The sequence below is a fragment of the Cynara cardunculus genome (assembly GCF_001531365.2).
Source record: "Cynara cardunculus var. scolymus isolate 2C chromosome LG 3, CcrdV1, whole genome shotgun sequence".
Taxonomy (NCBI): domain Eukaryota; kingdom Viridiplantae; phylum Streptophyta; class Magnoliopsida; order Asterales; family Asteraceae; genus Cynara; species Cynara cardunculus.
The window spans coordinates 36,434,664-36,448,263 of NC_037530.1; the positions used below are offsets into that span (position 1 = coordinate 36,434,664).

The 13,600-nt window shown below is 32.1% G+C and overlaps 1 pseudogene; it reads right to left on the reverse strand.

Moving 5' to 3' along the window:
* Window positions 1–7,076: 7,076 nt before the first annotated feature.
* Window positions 7,077–10,726, reverse strand: LOC112509209 (annotated as a pseudogene).
* Window positions 10,727–13,600: the final 2,874 nt, after the last annotated feature.

The following is a 13,600-nucleotide window of genomic DNA, read 5'->3' on the forward strand; positions in this document are numbered from 1 at the left end:
ACGAACCCGATATCCATTTATTTCTTGGATTCAATATGATTGTTGAATTTCTATTGATATATATATTAGACAATTACACTATTATGTATGTTGTTCATATACACATATTTTCAATCTATTCACATTTCTATATAACTCATTCGTATATATGTTCAGTAGCTGTGAACATATATATGTAAATTGAGAAAATTAACTAAATGTAATATACGTAAAAAATATGGACAAGTTGTATCATAGGGTTGATGATGAAAATAAAATTATGAGTAGAGAAATAACATATTCAAAGTTAGAAGAATATTTTAACGTACCAAAGTATCAACCCGACCAACTTGATCAACCCGTACGGGTTAGGTTGGGTTGCACTTTGGTTTGAGTTAGGTTGGGTTAAGATTTTTTCAAACCGCAAACATTAGGTTGGGTTGTTCAAATGCCTTCAACCCAACCCATGAGCACCCCTATTTAAGATATAATCTATTTCACATCATGAAATATGTGTTTGGTTGGACACGAATGAAATTGAACATGTAAGAAGAATTTGAATTTGTCTATTTGGTTCGTTGAATATAATAACGGTGGTGGGGGTAGAGGCGGTAATAGTGTAGATGGTGGTAGTAGTGGTGGATGGCGGTGCTGACGTTGGTGGTGGTGGTGGGTTTTGGGGTGAAGGTGACAGTGGTGGTGTCGCCGACGGTGACAATGGTGATGGCGGCAACGACTGCATTGTGGTGGGTGGAATGGAATTGAGTAATACAAGAGTATGATATCTTTTTCATAAAAGATTATACGAAGAAATTGATTTTTTTTTGCTAGAACCTAAGGAATTACATTCCATCGTGTGTGAAATTCGAATTTCTTATCAAAACTCAAAGAATTAACCAAATGTGGGAATGAAATTTGATCAATGGAATTGATCGTTCCAATTCTTTCGAATTCTGACGGATTCCAACAAACCAAATGTCACCTTAAAGTTATTGAGTTTCATATGTTATTTTTATTTTGAAACGTTACAAATAACATTGTTTAATGGTTTCTTGAAAATAAAATACGTAATGGGTCAGAATCATGAGCCTCTAACAACTATGACTTTAAGAATATGTTCAAATTTATCTACAAATCTGGCAATTATAAATTTAGAGCAAAATGCATAAAATAACAATTTATTTTCATAATTTTTTCATTATAATATTATACTTTCAGTTTTTCTTATTTTAATCAAAATATCTTATGTATTTGTGTAAAGTCAATTTAAAAAAAAATAAAAAAAAGTTTTTTTACGTAAATCTGGATCTTTACATAAATTCGTATATATATATATATATATATATATATTAATATGATCAAGTTTACGTAAATATATAAGACATTTACATAATTTTATTTTAAATATAAAAAATTCAAAATATAATAAAGATAATCATTGAGTTCTAACAATTATTATTTTTATAAAAAATTATATTATTAAATCAAAAATAAATTACTTCGTTATTAACCCTAAATTAAATTATAATAAAAAATATCGAATTAAAAAAATTACACAAAAGAACGAAAATTTTTAAATAGTTAAATTGATACTAATTTCGATATAATTTTTTTTTTAATTTTTTATGATATTGTAAAACGTATATTCTATTCAATATTACAAACGTTATCGTTTTTTCCAAAATCACATAAAATCGTATTATAACATCGACGGAGACATTGAACAAAAAAAACATTAAAATCGAGATGTATCTTGTTGCATTACACGAGTACCCTTCTAGTGATAAATAAAACAAATAAACTTACACATCCTCTTCACATTCGATGAGATTTATACCCCTAACTTTCTAGAAGGTCAAAGACTCACATACCGCTAGGTTAAATACTATTTAAATAATTTTATTCAGATAAAACATAACTTTTTATTGGAAATACGATTGAAAAAATGCATTTTACTTTGATTAGATTGGATAAATGTGGGTTTTTAAATAATAACTTTATAAATTAATATTTTAAGTTATAATAAAGGAAATTTATAAAAATAACCGGTTTACACAACTCTTTTGTCACAAAATAACCACATTTTAGAGGTTTTACCGGAATGACCACACGGGGATCGCCCCCGGGGGCGATACCCCCATTAAGTCTTAAAAAAAATTCTACAAAAGTCGAGATTACTGTTCATTATCTCGTTGACCGTGTTTGACCTCGCCCCCGGGGCGATCCGTACTGTACGGGGGGCGATCCGGATTTTTTTTTGTATTTTTAATAAAACTGATACGCCATTGAAGTTGTATTTTTTAACTTTTTTATAACCAAATTTCATGGGTAAATGTTTAAAAATAAACCTTTATAATTATGGAGAAACAAAAATTATTTTTATCTGTTTTGGTCGTAAATCAGATATAATATATGATTGACGAAATTTGACCTCTATTTTGTCATTTTGTGTTTTTTATTTAACAATTAAGGAGTGTTTTTAATAAAATGGAAAATACATAAAGTGTGTATTTTTACGTATTTAATTTTAAATTTCACGGTTTTTCGTTATAAAATAACCGGATGATAATTGTTGTATTTTTTTAAATTTTTTGGTATTTTTAATAAAACTGATACGCCATTGAAGTTGTATTTTTTAATTTTTTTAGAACCAAATTTCATGGGTAAATGTTTAAAAATAAACCTTTATAATTATGGAGAAGCAAAAATTATTTTTATCTGTTGTGGAGGATTACCACATCATCGTCGTCCATAAACTGATATAACGTATTCGTTTTAAAAAATAAATTGAAATGACCACGTAAACTTAACTTTTTCGTCACACGTTTGACGACCCCAAAATACTTTATTGGCGAAGACAAACGTATTGCACATGTGGGGGAGGTTATCGGAAGGTACTCTAAAACACCATTTATATCTTGGAATAAACCGCCACTTCGAAGATACACACAAATATTATCACTTTGACGTGATTTCATATTTTGTGATGGTTGATTGTGTTTAGTGGGTTAAAGGTTGTGATGGTTTATTGTATTTAATGGGTTAAGAGTTGTGAGAGTAAAATATATGAGAAGAAAAATGGAAGGGAATGTGTGAAAAATTATGAAGTAGGAGGTTGATATTTATAGTGAAATTGGTATTAGAAAATAAAATAAAATTTTTTTTTTTACCCGGATCGCCCCCCGTACAGTACGGATCGCCCCGGGGGGGAGGTCAAACACAATCAACAAGAATGAACAGTAATCTCGATTTTTGAGAAATTTTTTTTAAGACTTAATGGGGGGATCGCCCCCGTGTCATTCCGATAAAACCTTTAAAATGTGGTTGTTTTGTGGCAAAAGGTTGTATAAACTGGTTATTTTTATAAATTTCTCATATAATAATATATAAATATTTAAAAACTTAAGAAATGATGGGTTAGGTATAATTGTGCACAACTCCACATGGTCTCCACTCTCCTGTGCTCTCTTTAACACAAACGAGTCAAATACCATATTTAGAAGTCAAAGTCAACAACCAAGGAGGCATGTAGACGGGGATAGAATTGTCTTTTTATTAATAAAAATGAAGTATCGCTTTTTTTTTTAATTTTTGTATTATATATATATATATATATATATATATATATAAGGTTGAATTTCGATAAAAAAAGAAGTTATGATGAGAAGCGTAAGAAATGATTTTCATCATTGGATCAATCTTAATTGAATGTCAACACTAATAAAGTACACCGAGATGCATCGAACCAATTCCCTTCTAAAGCTCAAATCATTGGTGGATATGTTTCTTCTTACGCTTCTTACTGTAACTTTCCTTCTCAGACGATGGTTGGGTTCTGGTGAGAAGAAGAGTTAAGGTGAGATGAATGAGAAGGGACGTCCATCCTGGAATGCACATTAGAGGATGAGATGCATCAGATCAATCCACGTACCAAGCGCGATTCATAGATGAATTTGAGATTAAAATTGATCAAAAGTTCAAATTATTTCTTACGCTTCTCACCTTAACTCTACAATTCTTGGTCTGCTATCTATATCACTTTGTTTATATGGAAGAGTGGGTGGGACAAGAGAATCTTATCCCCTATATTTTTTGCTATCCCCATTTGGTATCATGACTTCCACTTTTTCCTATTTGAGTTACTTGCTCTTGTCACAAATACCAACTTTTGACCTTAGACTTGCTTTTCCTTCCGACCTTTACTCCAAGAAAAACACTAAAAATACTAAAAAGGTAGGGTTTTACGTGTTGAAAATTTACACGATATTATTACCGTTCGATTTGAAGATCCGACAAAAATTACTAGGTTTTGACGGTCGGTTGAAAAGGAATCACCGACAAAATTGAAGTTTTATAGGACGGTTGGAGATGCTCTTAATGGGCATTTAAGGAACTTAATAAAAACGAACAAGCAAAAGAAGAGTAGAAGTTTTCGAGTGATGATGGTAGGAGCACTTTTGTTCAGAAGATGAAATATGGCGCATTCATGAACGGAAAGTGTTGGATGTGTTTATACCGATTGACTTGGACGACTAGTGTTGATGTACGATGACTTGACGTATGTGTTTATAGAAAAAGACCTATAAATGGTTGTGATATTATTGTGATAAATCAAAACTGGTGATGATCACGTCTATAATTATCGATTATGTTCGATCATTATGTGATTTGCAGGGTTTTTTTTTTCATTTTACCTTTGCATGTCTTCAGTATTTCTAAGAAATGGTAAATATTTATTTATATTTTACTGATCTTGTTGGTATCAACCATTGGATTTCTAAAATAATACAACTAGAAGAAAATTCTTAACACTTGTCTTAAGATAGTTATATCAGATACACAACATTGATGGGATCTAACACAAAGTGTATTAACATCTAAATTTTGTATAACAAAGAAGTTTCTTGGTTCATGGTAGCATGCATAGATCAACAAATCAGATAAAAATACATGTTAAAGTTGACAAATAACATTTAATGCAATGATGGCTATAAAAGGTCATCATTGTCATATGTTGCAACTCATCCATTTTGAAAGAACATCTTAATCATAGTTTCTTAGGCAAAATTAGCGTCACTATGTAAAAAACCATCTAAGTACTTCAGATCTGATAGAGTACATTCTTCTCTCATTATTTCAGTTGTTAACAAATTTATCAGCAGTCAGATTGTTTAGGGTCACAGGTCTTACCGTCTTAGCTTCTACAACAAATCTGTAATTCTTTGTTTTAATACAAAATCTATAAGTAAAAGTGAAAACTTGTTGTGTTTATATTCAATCTCATTTTGACAAACCCATCTTGTGTAAGTCATCATATTCCAAGACCAATAGTTCACTCAAGTTTTCTAAAACTGCCTTAAAATAGAATGGACCTACAAGTGTTTCTCGCATTTGCATAAATTATAAGAGCATCTCCAACAGATTCTCTAAAATAGATAAAACGAAGAGTTTGAACCAATTTTATGCTACAAAAGATTTACTAAAACTATCTCTAAAATGGAGAAAATATGGAAAAAAAAAGTTTTTTTTTCCTTCAAATATGGAAAATATCCAAAAAATGGTTACCATGTGAAAGAAATATATTTTTTAATATATTCTCAAAACTAGGAAATTTTGAAAATAAATATTTAGAGAGAGAAATATTATTTTAATAGATTAATGAAATACTTTAATATTATAATAAATGTTAGATTTTCTAAAATAAAAAATCTGTCAGAGATAAATATAACTTCTTTTGGAGAATTTAATTAGTTCTCTATTTCGAAGAAATTCCAAGAAATCTGTTGGAGATGCTCTTATAGGTGTTCTTGTTTGAACCATTACACTAGTATTATATATATATATATATATATATATATGAAAGGTTCAAACGATAACATCTTCATTTTACAAGAACGCAAGAACATCCTTTTACCATAAGCAATCACATGTGATACCATTATTCCACTAGATATGATACACATGTAATACTAAATCAGAGACGTGGACTACTTTTGACGCGATCTAGGTTGTAGGCCAAGTCGCCTTTACACCACTAAGCCCCCTCACATGTATTATCACATGTGATAAATGTGTTATTGATGTAATACTATAATCTATTAAGACCATCATATGTAATATTAAATCATAGACCTAAGTCGCAAGACTCAACATCCATACACCACCAAGTCCCTTCAAGTGTATTATCACGTGTGATAGAGATGTTTTTGCGTTCTCGTAAAATGAAGGTGTTCTATATATATATATATATATATACACACACACACTAGAAGAGTACTCGCACAATCAGCGAGATACATCTTGATTTTAATATTTCGTTTTATTTTTCTTTGTCTCGATTGATGTTAAAATATAATTTTATGTAATTTTAAGAAAAATGATAATGTTTTTAATTTTAAATAAAATATTAATATGAAGATATATCATAAAAATTGAATAAAACATATTGATATTGGTATAAGCTCACTATTTAAAATATCTCATTTTATGTATTTTTTTAATTCATTTTTTGGTTTAATAATATAATCTTTTATAAAGATAATAATTAATTATTTTGTTATAACCTAATAATTATCATAATTATATTTTAGATTTTTTATTGTTTATCTGCATTTAGTTACACGAATTCAAACATGAAGCTTTAATAAGTTGTACTTATGCACAATTATTTGCAATCTTGAATTTTAAATAATATACATCAATAAACAATATTTCATACATAAAAAATGGTTTTTAAGAGTTTTTATCAAATACTTTATATATATATATATATATATATATATAACAAAATAAGTCCAACTCCAACCAGTGTAAGTCAATAAGATTCTAACATAGCCCTCTAGGCTACACAAAAAGAGCACAGAATTCCTAGATTACTTTGATCAGTTTGTGGTGAATTTGATGGAGAATATAGTCATATATGAAAATAAGAAAGGTGGTGAACCAACAAACCACAGAAAAACCAAGTAAAATCCACAAAAAAAGTACAAAAACAGTCCCTCTAGTTATAACAAACTACTCTTCAGTCCCTTATTAAAAACATAACAACACACTTCAAGTTGTTTAACACAAATAGATGACCACCCCTATTTTCACCTCTATGCCTCCTCTTCATCATTACTTTCACCAAGAACCTCAACCTCCTCCTCGCCGCCATCCGACAACGCCAAAGCCTCAGCGTTCTCCTCTCTTCCACTCTGAAGCTTCTCAATAAGATCCGCTAGTTCTGTATTTGCCTGCATAGCATTGCTCAACGGTACTTGATTTATATAAGCTAAATAGGAAGGCTATTTTATTAACACTACGCGTATTCGTGTGCAAACCTGAGGGTTATCGAGGAAGTCTGATATGTCATCCGAGCACTCAGGAGCCGGACACTTGACGAAATTATTTTGCATGCCAAGTGTTCGGCCACCTCCACTTCTATCAAATCGTGCTTCTAAACAAGACTTGCAAAAACTGTGCCCACAAGCAGTTGTCACTGGCATCTTCATCGTTTGTTTGCAAAGGATACAATCGAATACTGTGGATCAGAGAAGATTTAGACGTTTGATCAACATTCATGTCAATTAATAACTAACACGTACATAATCTTGTGATTAACGAATTGAGAATCAGATACTAACGTCCAAAATCCCGTTTGTTGTTTCTTCTTCTCTTCCTGTTCGTAGTCCCTCCATTGGTAATGCTTGCTTTACTAAGTGGGGGTGGTTTCTTCCACATCCAACATCCTTCAAACTCCTGAATTTTGAAAATATGTTGAACCTCATTAGATTACTCTAATTCAGATATATATATATAGGGGTAAATGGTCAAAGTCTAGCTGATGTAGGACTCTAACAGATATAAAATACATAAATGACAGTATCGAAGGAAAAACTTACATCAAAGTCCCAAGATGGGGTCTCTTCTCGTTCGAAAACATCTATAGCTTCATGTAGTTCAGGAACATATGGCACGGGTCTAGGAAGGTCGCCACGCGTAACGCTGCAAATTAAAATTTGGTTAAAATATCTATCGGAAAAATTATTGATCGAACCGCATTAAATGTTAGGAATTAATGCTTATGATCGAATACGAACCTCATCCTCCATGGGGCTGGCTCGTTATCACATCTTACGAACAAGTATCGGCAGATCAAGAAACCCTAATAGAACACAAACTCCATCACAAATAATTAAGCTTCGATCACGACTACACACGAAAGTAAATCAGTCATCGTGAACGAAACCAACGTTTACCTGCACTCCAACTTTCCGCCAACACCTTTCAATCCGATATATTCCATCGTATCGATACCCTTCTCGCGGTGAGTAGACAGAATGCTTATTCTTATAAGCCCTGCCATCAAAAGGTAAGATATTACAGCCATTGACAGATAGAATTAAGGAGCATCCAAACAGATGATAGGGTAGTTATATGGCAATAAAATGAATCCAACAAATATGAAATTGAAATCTTTTTTTAAGTATATGATACTTATATACAACAAATGCAACAGATAAACTCACACACTCTTTTCAACCTTTGGTGAGATCTGAACCCCTGACCTCCTAAGAGTCCAAGGACTACGATACTGCTAGGCTAAAGGCCCGTTGGTAATTGAAATCTTATTAGAAGCAAAATCATAGATTTTTTAAGGTAAGAGTTTACCTAACGACTCGTATCGGGTATCCAATTTTGCAACTTAGTCGTAAGGATTCATTGCATTTAGTGAAGTGCTGATCCGAGGACTGCTTCTTGTTCGTCCTTCGATTTCCGGTAAGGTCTCTCCCACCACTGAGGTTCTCGATACGAAGACGGTATTAACATCAGACAGTGTATGAAGAACAAGCAAATGATCACAAATCTTTTACAAACGAAAGATTGGCTTCTAATCAGGATTCCAAAAACGTTTCTATATGTTCTAATAAACTGTTTTATAAGACTTATATTTATAAAAAAAAAATTATCCGTCTTATATAAATGTTTTTCAATAGGATGTGATTGAGGACGTATTTGGTCCCTAACAGTATCTCCAACAATTTCTCCAAAATAGGTTTCTCCAAAATGGAGTTTTTGGATAAATTTTTGCTACAAAAGATTCTCTAAAATGGAGAAAATATGAGAGAGAATGTGAACTTCTTCAAATTTAAAGAATTCCCAAAAATAAAAACCACTAGAGAAAAACATTTTTTTAATTATATTCCATTACTAGAAAATCTTGATATTAAATGTTTATCGAGAAAAATCTCGATGTTAAATGTTAGAGTTGACCGTAATTTTTTTCGAGTTTTGATTCTCCAGAGAATCTGTTACAGATTCTCTATCAAGTTTTTAGGACGTTTTTATAGTAAAGGTGCCCATTAGTTTTTACAGGACAATTTTGAGAAGTTACAACACATTTTCAAATAACGTCACATAAAAAGGCTTATAGAATGATTTATATAAAAAATGTTGTAAAAACTTGTTAAAACGTCCAAAAGTATCATATCAACTTATTGTAACACTTTACATATATAAGATGTTAAATTGTATGGTCCTATAAAGCAGTCTATTAGAATATTCAGACGTTGTACCAGCATTAGTGAGAATGAATAAACACACAAACCTTCCTGTGTAGAGAAACCACTCCCCATGATCTTCATCATCTTTATAAACTCCAGAAAGTACTACTGATTGAGCTCCAGTCTTACTCTGCCCAGATATACCACTAATATGAGCAAAATGAACCCCCCATTGCCTTACTTCCATTCTCGACATCCAATATTCCCCAACCAACACACCCTGGTTCCTCTTGGGATCATTTTCGGCAGTGATCGGCCCAAAATGGTCTCTTGGGACCGTCACTAAGATCCGTCCACTAGACGCGTTGGCCAGACCGGCCTTTCTTGCACGTTCTGTGGTAAACGCTGCATCTGGCCGGTCTGTTTGGCTACTGCTCCCTTGAGGTTGTACAGATACCGACACTTTGGCCTCTCGGATTGCGTTCTCCATCAGCACGTTGACTCGTGGATTCCTAGCCATGGCGGAAGGGATGACATAACGACATTTCGGACAGTTTGGTTTCCCTTGTGACATCCACTTCCCAAAGCATTTCAAGCAGAAGTTGTGTCCACATGGAGTCTGCAAAGAAAGTTCAATTAACCGTAACAAAATCAATTGAATCCAGATGATTGGTTCACATGAGACCAACCTAAAATATTGTGAAGTTTATCGTCACAGTATTTTGCTAGATGGTCTCACGAAAACAGTCTGGTATCATATAATCCCAAGTCTATGATATATATATATATATATGTATGTATATGTTGAGTAAAATCTGGGGGAGTCTGAAGATTATATATACCGTGACAGGTCTCTCCAGTGACTGCAAACAGATGGCACAGAGGATATCTTCATCTTCAATATCAACAATATTGATGTCGATGTCGCTTTCAGTTCTTTCGTCGTCATCGTCATCATCAACGTCGTCGTCCTCCTCCTCCGTCAGGGAAGGATCCTCCTCAATCCCACGCATGGCGGCGACGGGTCCAGAATTTTCAGCGACGGGAACATCAGCCGGAGCTCCGATGACATCCCTGTTAGTACAGACAGAACACTCCCAAAGGAGCACCGCTGCTACTGTTTGCGGTGGGATGGTTATGCAGGTAACATGCCATGAAGTGAGGCATGTGATACACAGGACCTTTGCCGCTTCCGATGGCTTAGTTTTGCACATCATGCAGACGCCATCGATGTTGCAGGGCATTTGTTTGACGGGGGCCATTGATGCGAGTCGCCGGAGAGGAAGAAGTTGATGCTTTAAAGAAGAAATGCTTTGGAAAATGGAGGTGCGTTGTGAGGAATAGGAATGGTGTTTATATAGGCATGGAGGAGAGCGTGACGCCATCTTCTCTTTCATATTATGTAAATAAAATTATGTCAAATTAAGTCCCTCAAATTTTGGTATTCTACGGAATGAATCATGATTTATATCACAATGGCAAATAAGGCCCTTCATGTTTTTTTTTAAATCAAAATCTTTATAATATCTCACAAGGTTTACGGAAGAGAACTAAGATTGCCTTATACGGGAGCGGATATCTCCTATAATAGACGTGTTTTAAAACCCGAGTCTAGATAGCTTGAGACGTTACAATCTTGTACACGTTTGTAGCAAGATCGTGGGGGATAAGCAACTAAAAACCCTAACTTAATTGAAAATTCAAAATATCGTGCAAGATCTATTTATTAGGTGTTTGATTTCAATGTGTTTTTGCATAATGCAATTATTAGCAATTTCTGAAGAAAAAAAAACACAACAATTATTACAGCATGTTTGTAGCAAAGAACTGGTTGGTAGTTATTAAGCAATAAAAACCATAATTTAATTTACGATAATTTTCAAATAGTTCTTTGCTCCACAGACTTGCACTGTTCATTGCAAAATAATTGTAGATATAGCAATCAAGACACTAATTTAGTTGACAGTTTAAAACGTACTTATTAAGAATTTGAGGTTCTTTAATGTGAATGTGTTTTTGCAAGATTTCTTATTATATAATTACTATACCAATATTCAGAAGCTAACTTGCTTTCTGAGTCCAATTGCCCAGTATCACTTTATGAAATAAATGCCTTCTACCTTCTAATACCGAATGTTTTCTGAACTTGGACGTCTGCGTTCCTGAATCAGCTTATGGACCAACCTTCTGAATCAATACTTAATTAAGACTACTTAGTGCATACCCTTTAGGTTTCCATACGTAGCATCAAGCCTAGCAAGGGCAATGCCCCTTTACCTTGCTCATTAATTGGTCCTGGTCCGCAAGACCACTGCAAGGGGTTTTGCCCCTTGACCCCGCTTTATGGCGATCTTACGTCCATGGTATCTTAGACAAACGTGTACTACGCACATCCTAACTCATATTACATTTCCCGATAATCCCATCAGTCTTACCTAAATGACAACTACACCATAATGCTTGATTACACTAATCTCGTCAAGATCCTGTAGATCTACATGCAATCTAGATGACCTTTTCAACAGTGCAAACACATATGGTCTTAATTAGTTCCAAATGATCGAGCATATTATTGAAGAATTAGGTCTTATTTGTTATAATACATAAAGTACTACTTGAGGTCATAATACAGGTTTTCAAGAATCATTCGAAAAGTACGAATATAATTTGGGCAAATTGTACCAAAATCGAATTGCACAAACACAGTTATAATTCTTAATTAGGGAACAAACTTTCAAAGAACTTACATTTAAGAAACCTAATAACCAAATTAATGCTCCCCAAAATAGAAATAAAAGCAAATTTAATGTGTCTGTTAATGTTTGAAACTTACCAATATTAAGAAGGACCTAAATGTAAAAATTGAAAGAAGAAGGCATAAATTTGAATGGCAAAAGTAATTGAAGGGGTATAATATGGAAATTAGCAATTCATATATAAACATGGCCCACATATTCCTTATTTTAATTATGACTTTTTTTTTTCCGTTACAAAATAAAAGTCATGCACGTTTTTCTTGGTTCATTTTTATTTTTAAATTAATTAAAAATAAATGTGAATCTATATTATATTATAAAATATTTAAAAATAATTAAAAAATAATTTTTTATTAATAACACAAAAAGTAATATTATTTAAATATTAAGTATTAATAATAATGTGATTTTTCATTTTTAATAATATTCCTATTTTTGAAATACATATAAATATAAACCATACTGAGGTGTCGTTCACCAAACGCTTACCTGAGTAAGCGTTTACCAATTCATTTTATTTTATCGGATAAATATGACAAAGACTAAAAATCTTATCCGTTAAGAACGAATGCAAGAATCGAGAGTCTTACTCTATAAGTGAAGACGATGACTTTTACCATGGTTAGCGGTTACCGAGATAAATTGTTGCATACGATGCGTTTTAGTGAATAAAACCTTATCCGGTAAGTAAGCATAGTATTTGATTTTACCGATAAGTGTTTATTAGGTAAGTGTTTAGGTAAACGGCTCCTAATTTACCTTGTTTTCTTTTTCTTTCAAAATAATGCCCGAAGGAAATTCATTGCTCTAAATATAATTAATTTTTAATTAAAAATTATATTAAAATTTGATTCTTCTAAAAGTTTTTTAATTGATATAATTCAATTTAAATCATAAAAAATTAATTAAAATATCATATAATTTGTGAGCATATTTTTAAGGGAAAAGTCTAAAAAACCCAATAGACTTTAGTGTTTGGAATGATTAAGTTCTTGGACAATTTTTTGGAACAAATAAGTCATTGGATATTCCAAAACATGTTAAATAACTTCTTAGATAATTTTTTGGAACAAATAAGTCATTGAACAATTTAAAACATGTTCAATAACTCATTGGACAAATAAGTCCTTGGACAATCCAAAACATGTTAAATAACTCCTTGGATTTTTCTAAAATCTGTTAGATACATTCTTATGACTTGTACAACTAGTTAATGTGGTAAAATAGTGAAAAAAGTCTGAAAAAACCCAATGAACATTCATATTTTGAACGATTAAGTCCCTAAATATTTTTTAAACAAAAAAGTATTTAGATTTATAAAATTAAACAAATATAACAAAAAAATACTTACATTTACAAAAAAAAATTACATTTAAAAAA